This window comes from Mesocricetus auratus, unplaced genomic scaffold (assembly GCF_017639785.1).
Source record: "Mesocricetus auratus isolate SY011 unplaced genomic scaffold, BCM_Maur_2.0 Super-Scaffold_15014, whole genome shotgun sequence".
Classification (NCBI taxonomy): Eukaryota; Metazoa; Chordata; class Mammalia; order Rodentia; family Cricetidae; genus Mesocricetus; species Mesocricetus auratus.
The window spans coordinates 15,498,952-15,511,593 of NW_024429186.1; the positions used below are offsets into that span (position 1 = coordinate 15,498,952).

At 40.4% G+C, this 12,642-nt stretch overlaps 1 protein-coding gene across 4 annotated transcripts in view; it reads right to left on the reverse strand.

Annotated features, from left to right (window-relative positions):
* The window catches only part of Ppp4r4 (protein phosphatase 4 regulatory subunit 4), a 95,186-nt gene that overhangs the window by 48,211 nt on the left and 34,333 nt on the right, over positions 1-12,642 (reverse strand). The gene's annotated exons all lie outside the window — the stretch shown is intronic.

Here is a 12,642-nt window from a genome sequence, read left to right on the forward strand (position 1 = left end):
ATATACAATGTAGAGGCAGAGCAAATTTTTTTTGCCCAATTATGTAAATTGTGATAATTTTACCATTGCCCCTCTCTTATCCTCCACTAGGGAGCCAGGGAGATTCTCTCAAGAATTAATAACGCAGAACCTGCTCCCTTCTGCTCAGATCCCCCTATGGCTTTCCTGAGTCTCTCTCAGTCTAAGTTGTTTTGGTGACTTACAGGATCTGCTCACAAATCCTCTTTAGCCCAGATTTCCACATGGTGGCGCCCTGACCTCTTCTAAGTCTGGACTCTGACACCATTTTTAAAATGAATCGTCCCAAACAGTGCTGTTTTAAACTACTTCAAAAGTAAATGTTACACATTCTACTCTTAAAAAGAGCATACTTATGGATATGCAAATGTCATGTTCCCTAACACACTTACCCTCAGCTCACCAGACCCTGGAAAGGCTTAGGCTATTACCCAACATGCAGCACAGCCCTTTGAAAATGATCTACTCCAAACAGAGAATGTTTCTTATGACTTTGAGAACTTTTGTCTGTTAGCCCACTGTAACTCTGACTCTGAACACACAGCATGCATTCAGGACAGAACTTTCTGCTCTTGGAGTTCTCTTTCTTCCTACATACTTTCAACAGCTCCTAAAAGGTGGTACCAAGAAATTTTAAGGAGCCAGGCAGTGGTGGCACATGCCTTTAATCCCAGCACTCAGCAGGCAGAGCCAGGAGGATTTCTGTGAGTTCAAAGTGAGCCTGGTTTACAAAGCTACACAGAGAAATCCTGTTTCGAAAAATTTTTTTAAAAATTAAGGTTAGGGATTAGCAGAATCAGACAGAAGGCAAGGCTAAACACACAGGTACACATTCTCACTCTTCTTTCAATTACGTTCATACAAAGCTGCTCTTGCTATGCTCTACCCCAACAACTGTCACCACTATTTATATACTGTACCCATATTCTTTGCTTATTCTGGTACAGTGAAACAGATGCCAGCCATCAGATGGAAGTAACATACCTAATACTGCAGCAGAAGGAATACCAGAGCAGTGAAGTGTTTGTGGCTGGCCACTGAGTGAATACCCTACAACCAACCAAAGCCCTCCTGAATGCTGACTTCTTCCTCACAGATCCCGCATGTTCATTCACCATTAAGACATGGTTCATACCGACACTAAGCCTCATGGGGTAGTGAAGGAAATGTCACAGTGGCCTTTGCTATGGCAAATGTTTATGCAATATGGTTACATCCCATAAAGTCCATCACTTACTTGTGTGACTGGTTTTTGTTTTATTAAAAGCTTTTGCATCACACACACACACATACACACACGATTATGTAAGTTTTTTTCAACTATCAATTGTGTATCTTAAAAGTCTTTGGCTGAGAGAAAAGGAGAAGGCATGTTAAGTCAGAGGATATAATTAGTTTCTGAAACCAACCTTCCTATCACCCTTGTTTTGCTGTTTCCAGAATAAACATTCATCCCATACTAACAATTTGGGACCTGGAGAACATATTTTTTTATCTGAGTGGCCAATATAGAGACTTACAGGTTTGAAAAGCATAGCTTTTATTTAGAAACAGAAAGGACTTTGTAATTAAATGAATTGTGAGGGCCACAGTGTGCATTCCAGTTCACATAGGTTGCTGTCTTAACGTCCTGGCCCCTAACATCACTACATCCTGGGTTTGCACAGAGGCGAACTGCATGCAGAGTAGAACAAGAAGAGCTTCCAACTCCGTCTTCTTACTGTACGGCTTAACCTTGACTCTCGCAGCAATATTTGCCCCAATTATTTGGCATTTAATTTCAAAAATCCTCAAGTCTTATCAGGATTTTGGTCTTTCTCTTGTGCTGACTTCAACATCTAGGACTGTCCACTGTTAAGAAACCAGCACAGACTATGAGATTTCATCACTGCTTTAAAAAAAAAAAAGAATTAATTTCTAAACATATTTTTCTGTAATGTAGTATAATAAATTTTGTACTTACCAATTAGTGTTTTCCTCCACAGAGTCACACGCTCTGAACAAAAATCATGAAATCCATACTCCTGGGATAAGTAAGTGCGCATTTTCGTGAACCTTGGAAGACACTGAAAAGTAAACTCCTCCATTTGCTTAAGTGCAGGCCTGAAGGGTAGGTACCATTCCTATTATATACTATTGCTTGACAGGCATCCCAATCTAAACTCTTCACAAATGAAATGAGGTATTTCATCAGTGAATAATGGGACATTCCAAAGTGTTTAAAACTAATCCTGTTAAAGGAGGGAGGATATGCTAGGCACTACTGTAATCCACTCTAGTTAGTATTTTATATAAAACAATGTGCTGCCTCCCTTGCAGAGAGGGAAATAACAGTCTCCAATGAACCTATATTATATCCATCAAAAATTGCTTTTTCTTCACAATGTACAACAGAGAGATGCATTAGATTCACATGTTCTAAAATTACTAAGTAAAACTGAACAGTACATCACAGCACTGATTATTTCAACTTAGATAATAGGAACTTAAATATTTGGGGATTAAGGGAAATTAATGTGGGGACTTCTAGAAATTAACAGTAGGTGGCAGCTCTTTTATTACAGATTATAACATTTACAAAAAGACTAAATCTGAGCTATTGATAAACAGATGGAACGTGCCAACAATAAGATACCTGTAACAATTTACTCCCATACCTCATTCTCTTCCTCATCCAAAACCAAAAGAAAGAGCTGGGAGGAGAGCTAGCTAAGAACAGCAGGTCAGGCAGGAAAAGAAATGCACTGCAGACAATAAACTAGAACAGTGAAGAGATGCATGGAGCCCTTCTTTAAATCTGTACTGCAGTGACTAAGCAGAGGACTGACGAGGATATATATACAAACAATATCAAAAAAATCTTTTTGTAAAGGGAATAGCAATGGTCACTCTTACATCATTGGAAATGGGCAAATAAATGCCCTGGCATACAAAAATATAGGGTTACCAATAAAAATAAAAAAGAGGAGGAGGAGGACAAGGAGGAGTGGGAGAATTTTAAAACTGCACTTTCAGCTGTTTTATAAATCATCCTTATACATAATAAGTTAGAAATAGAGATTTTATAGTTACGATTTAAAATGTAAAGTAACAATTTAACACTTTGCAAAAAATGTGTTTATGAAAGAAATTTAATACCTACTTGATAGCTACAATAACCACTTCATATGATCCATAAAGTATTTAATTAGTTAAATATTTTGTGAGGGAAAAATCTATAAACTGCTTTCTTTAGTGAACAGTGTAGGGAAAAGGGACCAGTCAAAGAAACACACCCTGAGCAGAGCCAAAGAAACACACTTTGGCCCTGCAACCAAAACCAAAGAAATGTACCCTGACTCTGAAACCAGTGCCAAAGAAACACACTTTTTCCCTGGAATCAGAGTCAGTGAAAGAAATACACCCTGACCCTAAAACTAGAACCTTAAGGCTAAAAAGGACCAGAGAAAGAAACACACTTAGGCCCTAACACCAGAGCCAAATCTGACCCTAATATTGTACAGAAAACTAACCAATCCTTGAGCAGGAGCTCTAGCCAATGTGAGCTCAGCATTGAAATCTGACCAGTCCCTACCCTGGAAAAACTTCCCCTGCCCCCAAAAATCCCTATATAAACCCTGTGTATGTTAGCTTGCCCCGTCCAACTGGTTCCTTCTAATAAGCCTCTTTGACCAGCTTTGGGTGAAGATCTTCTTTTGCTGCAGAGCAGAGATGACTCTGGGCAGGGCAGAGCCGGCAGGGCTGTAACACTTTTGCTAGAGGAAATCCTCCCCTGGCAGAGCTGAGTTGTTACATTCCGCTTTCCTCTCTCCCCTCTCCAGGAGCCGAGCTGAACTCTCGTAACTTCACCCTGGAAACCTCCTGCCTGAGCAAAACTGCTACACTGGACAAACATCCCCAGCTGGAAGACCCTCTCCTGCCAGAGCAGAGCAGATACACTGGGGAAGCCTTTCCCTGAGGCAGGGCTGTAAGCTGCTAAGCTTACTGCAACCTGTGGTGGTCCTTGGCTCCCAAGCTCCAGGATACCTTTCCATCTGAGCTGTGTAACACTCGGTATTCTGTGACTCCCAAGTGCCAGAATACCTGTCCAACCTGATCCGTCTGAAACACTTACTGTAGGGAAAAGGGACCAGTCAAAGAAACACACCCTGAGCAGAGCCAAAGAAACACACTTTGGCCCTGCAACCACAACCAAAGAAATGTACCCTGACCCTAAAACCAGTGCCAAAGGAACACACTTTGTCCCTGGAATCAGAGTCAGTGAAAGAAATGTACCCTGGCCCTAAAATTGGAGCCAAAAGGCTAAAAAGGACCAGAGAAAGAAACACACTTTGGCCCTGAAACCAGAGCCAAATCTGACCCTAATCCTGTGTTAAAAAGTAACCAATCTCGGAGCAGAGCTCTAGCCAATCTGAGCTCAGCACTGAAATCGGACCAATCCCTACTCTAGAAAAACTTCCCCAACCCCAGGAATCCCTATATAAACCCTGTGTATGTTTAGCTTGGCTGGTCCAGCTGTCTTCCAATAAACACCTTTGGATGAGCTTCGGGTGAAGATCTTCTTTTGCGGCGGCGACAGAGCAGAGGCGACCCTGGGCAGAGCAGAGCAGAGCAAGCAGAGGCGACCCTGGGCAGAGCAGAGCAGAACAGAGCAGAGCAAGCAGCGCTGTAACACTTGCCCGGGAAACCTTCCTTGGCAGAGCAGAGTTGTTACACTCTGCTCCCGGCTCCCTGCTCTCCGCTCTCCGCTCTCTGCTCTCCAGGAGCAGAGCTGAACTGTCGCAACTTCGCCGGAGAAACCTCCTGCCCAGCAAAACTGCTACACTGGGCGAACATCCCCAGCTAGAAGACCCTGTCCTGCCAGAGCAGAGCTGATACACCAGAGAAGCCTTTCTCTGAGGCAAGGCTGTAAGCTGCCAAGCTTACTGCAACCTATGGTGGTCCTTGGCTCCCGAGCTCCAGGATACCTTTCTACCTGAGCTGTGTAACAGTCAGTATCCTTGGCTCCCGAGCTCCAGGATACCTTTCCACCTGAGCTGTCTAACACTGAGTATTCTGTGACTCCCGAGTGCCAGAATACCTGACCCACTCCTGTTCCATCCTGTCCTGACCCATCCCGAAACGCTTACACTTACAAACAGTAGTAATGGAAAGTCTAGTGATTTCTATAAGCAAATGGAAAGTGTTTTCCTAATAGTCATATTTTTTTTCTATCTTAAACTTAGTCTCCAAAGCATTCTAGTAAGAATCATCTTTTCAATAATTGCTGGTTCTAGAGGAGGGTCAGGAGAGGCTGACAGCTTACGAGACCTCAACTGCTCTGCTAGACTTCTAGGGGCCTTGGGATCCCTCTTTTGATCAGAGAAGAGCACTTGGATAAATGCCTGAAGCAACTGAGAGGAGGAGAGATATTTTTTGGCTCAGAGCTTCAGTCAATAGGTGGCTGCCTCCATGACCTGTGATGATAAAATACAGAACATTAAGGCTGAGACCCTGGAGTGACCAGAAAGAGGGGTCAGAACTGCTTACTCATGAGTGAGAGAAAGGGGAGAAGAGGGAGCTAGCATCTAAGCATCCTCAGAGATTGAGACATTCCATCTTGTAGGAACACTTCTTAAGCAGGAAGGTAAATAACTTAAAATACAGGAAGTTCCTGAGACTGGCCAGATTCACTAGGTCCCTTCCTCCCAGAGTAAACAATACAGCTGCAAGATTTTCAGGGAGTGAAGCTACAAAGAGACCAGACCAGCTGCCTGGGAGAAACAAACCAGTCAAGCTGCCTAAAGAGGTTTACACAAGAGTTACCTGGAAAGAAAGAACTGTCCAACCTGCTGAACTGCCTGTAAACTGTACAGTTTGCTCCAGGTTTCCCAGCTTTTATGAACCATCACCCATGCAGGGGTGGGCCTTGGTAATACAGCTGTCCCAGTCACTTCTGCTCCCATAAGTAAACACTCACTCATACTCCTGTAAGTAACGCCAGCAAAACTCACTGCTTCATCAAGTTGAACTTTGATGGTATCCACACTTTATTCTGTCATGGGCTCCCTATCTTGGGTGAATAGATGTGTGCTGCATCTCTTCAGAGATAGTGTTGTCATACAGCTAAGGGAGAAGTTCCAGGAACAGGATCCCTCAAGGACACATACCTAGTGACATGTTTCTTCCAAGTAGGTCCCACTTTCGAGTAACCCTATGATCATCACATATGAGCATCACCTATGATCATCAATGGATGTCCTACTGATAAAGCTAGCACCCTCATGATTCAATCACCTCTCAACAATGCCACCAGATGGGAACTAAGTCTTCAGCCCAAGTACCTTCAAGGTTATTTTATATCTGAATCATAATACATCCTATACTTGAAGCAGGATTACAAGAGACCTTAGGACAATATTTAAATATCTAGCTAGAAGCAAAATAACCCCTCCCAAATGAAGCTATCTTGTGGACCTCAAATCATGTCAACAAGTAAGTTGGCAAATATAAGATCAGGCATATAGTCCATAATATCCAGGCAGATGAGGAGATTAAACAATATGAAAAAGAATCAGCAAAACAGCAGGAAATAGAAACACTCTGGCCAGGTATGTAATCCCAAGCACTCCAGAGGCAGAGACAGGCAGATCTCTGTGAATTTGAAGCCAGCATTTTCTGGAAAGAGTTCAAGCCAGCCAGGGCCACACAGTCAGAACCTGTCTCAAAAACAAACATACTAGGAGTTCCAGGTCCTGATGCTATCAGATACATTGCCTGGTTATAGAAAACAAAAAATACAATTAAGAATTTCAACAGAAAATCCTAATATATTTAAATGGATTGTAGAAGATTTACAAAAGTTAAATAGAATTTCCAGACCAGAAAAATACAATAATCAAAATTAAAATTAGGTTAGACACAAACTAGTGAATTGGACAATGGGTCAGGAGTAAATAATCAGCATAAATCACAAAGAAGAAAATGACAGAAAAAGTAAAAGACAAAGGACAGTAAGAAAAGGTCTAATTATATGAAAAATGGGAAACCTAGAAGGAATGAAGTAGAAGCATATTGGGAAAAAATAATAGCTCATAATTTCCCAAACCTAACAATATGAAATAAACCACAGATTAGAGAAACCATATGTGTGCCAAAAACAAAAACAGCTGCCAGTGAGCACTCTAAAATCCTGTACCAAATGAAATATGTTTAGAATGAGCCTGAAGTACAGGTAGTACAAGTATGGTGGTGTACATTTTAATACCAGCACTAGGGCATCTGAGGAATGGAATTATACAAGTTCAAGGCCAACCTAGAATACATAGTGAAACCCTGTCTCATAAAAATGAAAGTATTATCCCATGGCTATGCTGCTATAATTTATTTACTTATTTCCTAAGGATGTATATATCAGTTGTTTTCAGCTTTAGCTTCAAGTAACTAACCATGACCTTCAATGCCTTCATGATCTAGTCTCTATGCAAACATAAGTGTCAGTCTTTATCCACAGAAGGAAATCAGCTGGGTGACATAATAAGTGCATATTTAAATTTTTTGAGAATCAGTCTTCTCATGTGGTTGAGTCATTTCACATTCCTACCAGGAGTGTGTTTCTAACCAGAAATTCAATTCTTGCCTGTGCTCCTCCAAGTAGTATTTCCTGCTCCTTTCTTTCTGGCTGCTCTCAGACTGTCTTGTTTTCCCTTATCTTCAGCAGTGTTATCATCGTGTTCCTTGGAGAGAAAGTGTGTGTTTGTGCATGAGTATGCGCATTTGTGTGTGCTTCTTCTGTTTGGTGTCCTTATATTCTTGGCACTGTAGTTTCTTGTCTCTTACTTATTTCAGAGTCTTGACCATTATGTCTTCCATTTTCTCTTTTGTCTTTCTGAGATTCAGCCTGTATACTGGGTCACTTCTCTGCTAAGCTTTGCACTCTTCATTGTTTTTGAGGTTGGCTTGGATAACTCCTATCTTCATGTTCACGGATTCCCCAGTTGTGTCCAAACTTCCAATAAACACATGCTCCATGTCTGGCATTACTCTTTGCTTCTAGCATTTCCATTTTATTATTTTATAGTACTGCCTCTCTATTGAAATTCCTATATATCATGCATATCATTTTCCACCAAATTTTCTAACAAGTAAATCATAGTTATTTAATTTACATCTTTCTTGAGTCATCACTGATACCTGATCATTTCCTCCCTTTATTTGTGAGGTTAGCAAACTTTTTTTTTGTTCAATACTATTCACTGGAGACAGATGCAATGGTTCTAAAAGTGGCATGCCTCCTCTCCAATGCTATGGTGGGGTGGCAAATAAATCTACTCAATATATCACCTGGGTTTAAGTTTTATTGCTGCTATAGTAACCTCTATGGCCTCACTGGTTTTAAATTCCTTCAACATGGGCCAGGGAAATGGCTCAGCAGTTGGAAGTACTGGCTGTTCTCCCAGCGGACCCAGGTTCAATCCTCAGTACCCATATGACAGCTCACAACTGTCTGTAACTCCAGTTCCAGGGAATCTGACACTCTCATACAGACATACATAAACATCAATGAACATGAAATAAAAAATGAGTAAAATTTTTTAAAAGAAAGAAAAGCACACAGACAGCAGGGTGGTTGACTTGGTGTTTAAAAATAAATAAATGAGTAGGTAATAAATAAATAAACTCCTCCAACAGTGGGTCACTATTACTTTGTGTTTAGCATGTAGTCTGAAATGCCAAAGGTTTCTCCCCCATGACCCGACAGCACTCTCAAGCAGGGGTTTCTTTTCCTACTCTATCTTCCCTATTAGTAAAGCACTGTTGCTTATGGCTCTATATTGGACTAGTAGGAGAAGTAAGAGACTTGATTTTGTGTCTATTTAGTCAGGACCTTTGAGTCCAGGTTGCCAAAAATGGAGCTTTTCCGGTGTCCCTATCTGACTATTTCTTGGAGCAGAGTAGTATCTGGTAGGGTCAAATTTGTTGTCACTCTCCCACTGGCAGATCTCTATGTTTAATTGGGCACAGAGTCTTGGATGTAACATCTCCTGCCCTTCTCTCAAGGTCAAGAGGCATATGTTTCCATTGTATTCCAGAAGCAATCACCATTGCATTGTCATGGTATCTTTTACAGAATAGGCTGCTGTTTCTTCTGACACTCCCACAGAAACAACGAATCTTCACTCTCTCTACGGCTCTAGCCTGTGAGTGGTACGGGAGAGTACAAAGTCACAAGTTATCCCAACCTGCTACAAATCTGTGTGGTACATCTGCAACTGGTGCTCAACTGGTGCTCAGAAGGTAGAGACAGGGGGATTGTGAATTCAAGCCTAGACAGAGCAACACAGAAAGAATCTGTATTAAACAAACAAGCCAGTGTCCCTATGTCCCACCTTCTTTAAAGGACTCAGCATCATCTTGCTCTTTAGAATTCAACTCATGTATCAGCCTTGTGACTACCTGTGACAGGCTCAAGAAAATATATGAGCATGTGGATTTAGTAGCTAAATTAGTTTTAGAAGGAGAATAAACTTTCTTACCACTCTTCTACAGTCTAAGAGGGAATGGAGCTAACCAGTTTTTGAACTCAGGAACTGTTTTACATTCTTTTAAGCTCAACTATACATTTAAAAGAATTTCAGAAAACCCAGCTCATTTTTCTTACAGGCAGGATAGCCAAGGAGAAAATATATGAACAGTGTTCTTTACTAGAATTTTATGAAATACAAATCAAATTTTAGATCTATTAAAAATATTAACTGCTAGGGGCTGGAGAGATGGCTCAGAGGTTAAGAGCACTGGCTGCTCTTCCAGAGGATCCAGGTTCGATTATCAGCAACCACATGGCAGTTCAAAACTATCTGTAACTTCAGGTCCAGGAGATCTGGCATCCTCACACAAACATATATGAAGATAAAAGCACAAATGAACAGAAAATTAAAAAGTAAGTATTTAAAAAATATTAACTGCTGAACATGGTGGCACTTGGGAGGCTGAGGCAGGAGGATCAGAGGTTCAAGGCCATCCTTCAATGCATAAAGAATCTGAGCCCAGCCTGGGTTACAATCAGAAAAAAAATAATTATCTTGCTTGTATTCGTCTTCCTTTATGTCCAAGTATAAAGTAGTAATGTCAATCTATTTTATCCTTAAATACAAATAATGATAAAATTAAAAAACATAACACAGACATAATTTTATTTTACACTATAAAGCACAGAAGAGCAGTCCCTACTGTCTGTCCCTGCTCCAATTCCTCCATCTGTCTCCACTCTCTTTCTTGGTGAAATGGGAGACTATTCTATAAATTCATACCTCTAGACCGCAAGGCCTTCTGCATGGTTGATTCTTACCCTGATGCTGGAAACCTCCATTAACCTTACACCACTGTGGGAACCCTTCCCCACTCCTCTTTCCCTGCCTGCCATCAGAGTGTCAGCCAACAGAATACTATGCTCCATCACAGGCCATCTGTGACCTGCAGGGGTCCTGGAACATCATGTTCTGTTTCAGATGCATAATTGTACTGCTTTCACAAACCCCTTTTACTTTTCTCAGAATATAAACTTTTATTTCCAAAATGTCAACTATGGTGAAGAAGAGGAGAATGCTTTCTGAGATGCAAACCAAAGAAGACAGCAGTTTGTAGTGTTCATTTGTATTCACTCATTTCTTAGTTAAGACTTTTTCAGAGAACTATCACAACCAATTATATTCTTTCATACTTCTTAGAAACCTAACAAAACATTACAGTCAAACATTGAGCTTTAAGTGCACATTTCCTCAGGTTTAAATGAGTACAATACATCATATGGAGCTGACAACTGCTTAAAAGATGTATCTAAGGAATGAACCACAGCATCTGCCCCACATTAAGTGTTCTACAAATCATTATTGTTTGTCCATTCAACCTGTACTATTGCAAATAAGACTCTTCAAAAGTGCATTCATCTTTTCATTCACAAATATCTTTATTTGTAAAGTAAATGCTTTCTAATCAAATTCAAAATAAGATCATTTAAGAACCTATCTCTATTCAGTATAAAATGCTGTATTATTCACATTGAAAGATATATTAGGTATTTTCTTTCTATATCTATTCATGAAAATAAAGTCACAAACAGTAGTAAAAGTAGAAGTGGTGGATCTTTGCACAATCAAAATATTGCTATATCATTCCAACTTTAATAATCAAATTTCATATTGATTTAATAGACTATGTCTCTTTTACCATCTATTATGTACTTCCACCTTCTCTTCTCACTCCTGTAAAATGTCTGGAAGCAAAAGTCAGTGTCATAGCATTCCATCAATACTGTTTTCACTTAAGAAGGCCTCAGTGAGTCAGGCCAGAGTGCCAAACACATCATGGATCTTTTGGGTAGACACTGGTTCTCTCAGAACATTCAGTTCAATCAACATTCTTTCTAAAGTTGGCTGTGAGTGCCTGTTATTTCCAAACACCATTCCAACCTCTGAAGAGTAAATGACAAATAGTGACAAAGATTTGGCCTTTATGGAAAAGAAGGAAATACTGGTCAGAAAGATCAGAAAGGACATGATAGAAATTTTTTTCTATCTGAAATGAAAAGGTATTCATTTTAGTTTTCTTGTAGCTGCTAATACAAATTGGCAGAAGCTAAGTGTGCTAAAGCAACAGAAATTTACTCTCTACAGTTCTAGAAGCCAGATGTGCTAAAATCGTATTACTCAGACCAAGATGTTTTGCTCAGTGCCACATTCCTGTCACAGGCTGCAGTGCAGCATTCCGTCCTTACTACTTCTAGCTACTATACTGTCACTTCCTGGCTTTCCCGCATCTGTCTCTGTCTTCAATGCTGTCTTTCCCACTCATTCATCTTCTGTCTTCTTATAAAAGACACGTGGCAGCATTTGGGTCCATCCAAATGACCCAAGACAATCTCCCTATCTCTACATCCATTATTTACCCACATTCTGAAATTACCTTGTTCTGGAAAAAGGTAACACAGTTTCTTGGGATCAGAGTTTGATTCTTGAAGTATTCTGTCACTTCACTTCACCACTAAAGTAATACTTTTCACACAAGAGTATAAAACATGATCGGTTAGTACTTTTTAAAGACCTCTCTTGGAGAGTGGCTTCTAGAAGGCAAAGCAGAAGCAATAGGCCCTATGTGCAGCTTGTCATGTGTAGAACATGACAAGATAACTGAGGCCTGAGAAGTGAATTACATGTTAGAGGTCACTACAATCAGATAAACCAATCAAGAGGCTGATTAAGCTCAAAAACACAAATGACAGCTTATGCTGGAGAGGGTATAGAGCAAAGGGAACACTCCTCCATTGCTGGTGGGAGTGCAAACTTGTACAGCCACTTCAGAAATCAATATGGAAGTTGCTCAGAAAATTGGGAATCAATCTACCTCAAGACCCAGCTATACCACTCTTGAGCTCAATCCACCAAAGGATGCTTAATCATACCACAAAGAAATGTGCTCAACTATGTTCATAGCAGCTTTATTTGTAATAGCCAGAAGCTGGAAACAAAGTAGATGCCTCTCAACTGAAGAATGGAAAAAGAAAAGGTGATACATTTACACAATGGAACATTACTCAGCTATTAAAAACAACACCATCAGGAAGGCAATTGGATGGCACTAAATAAAAAT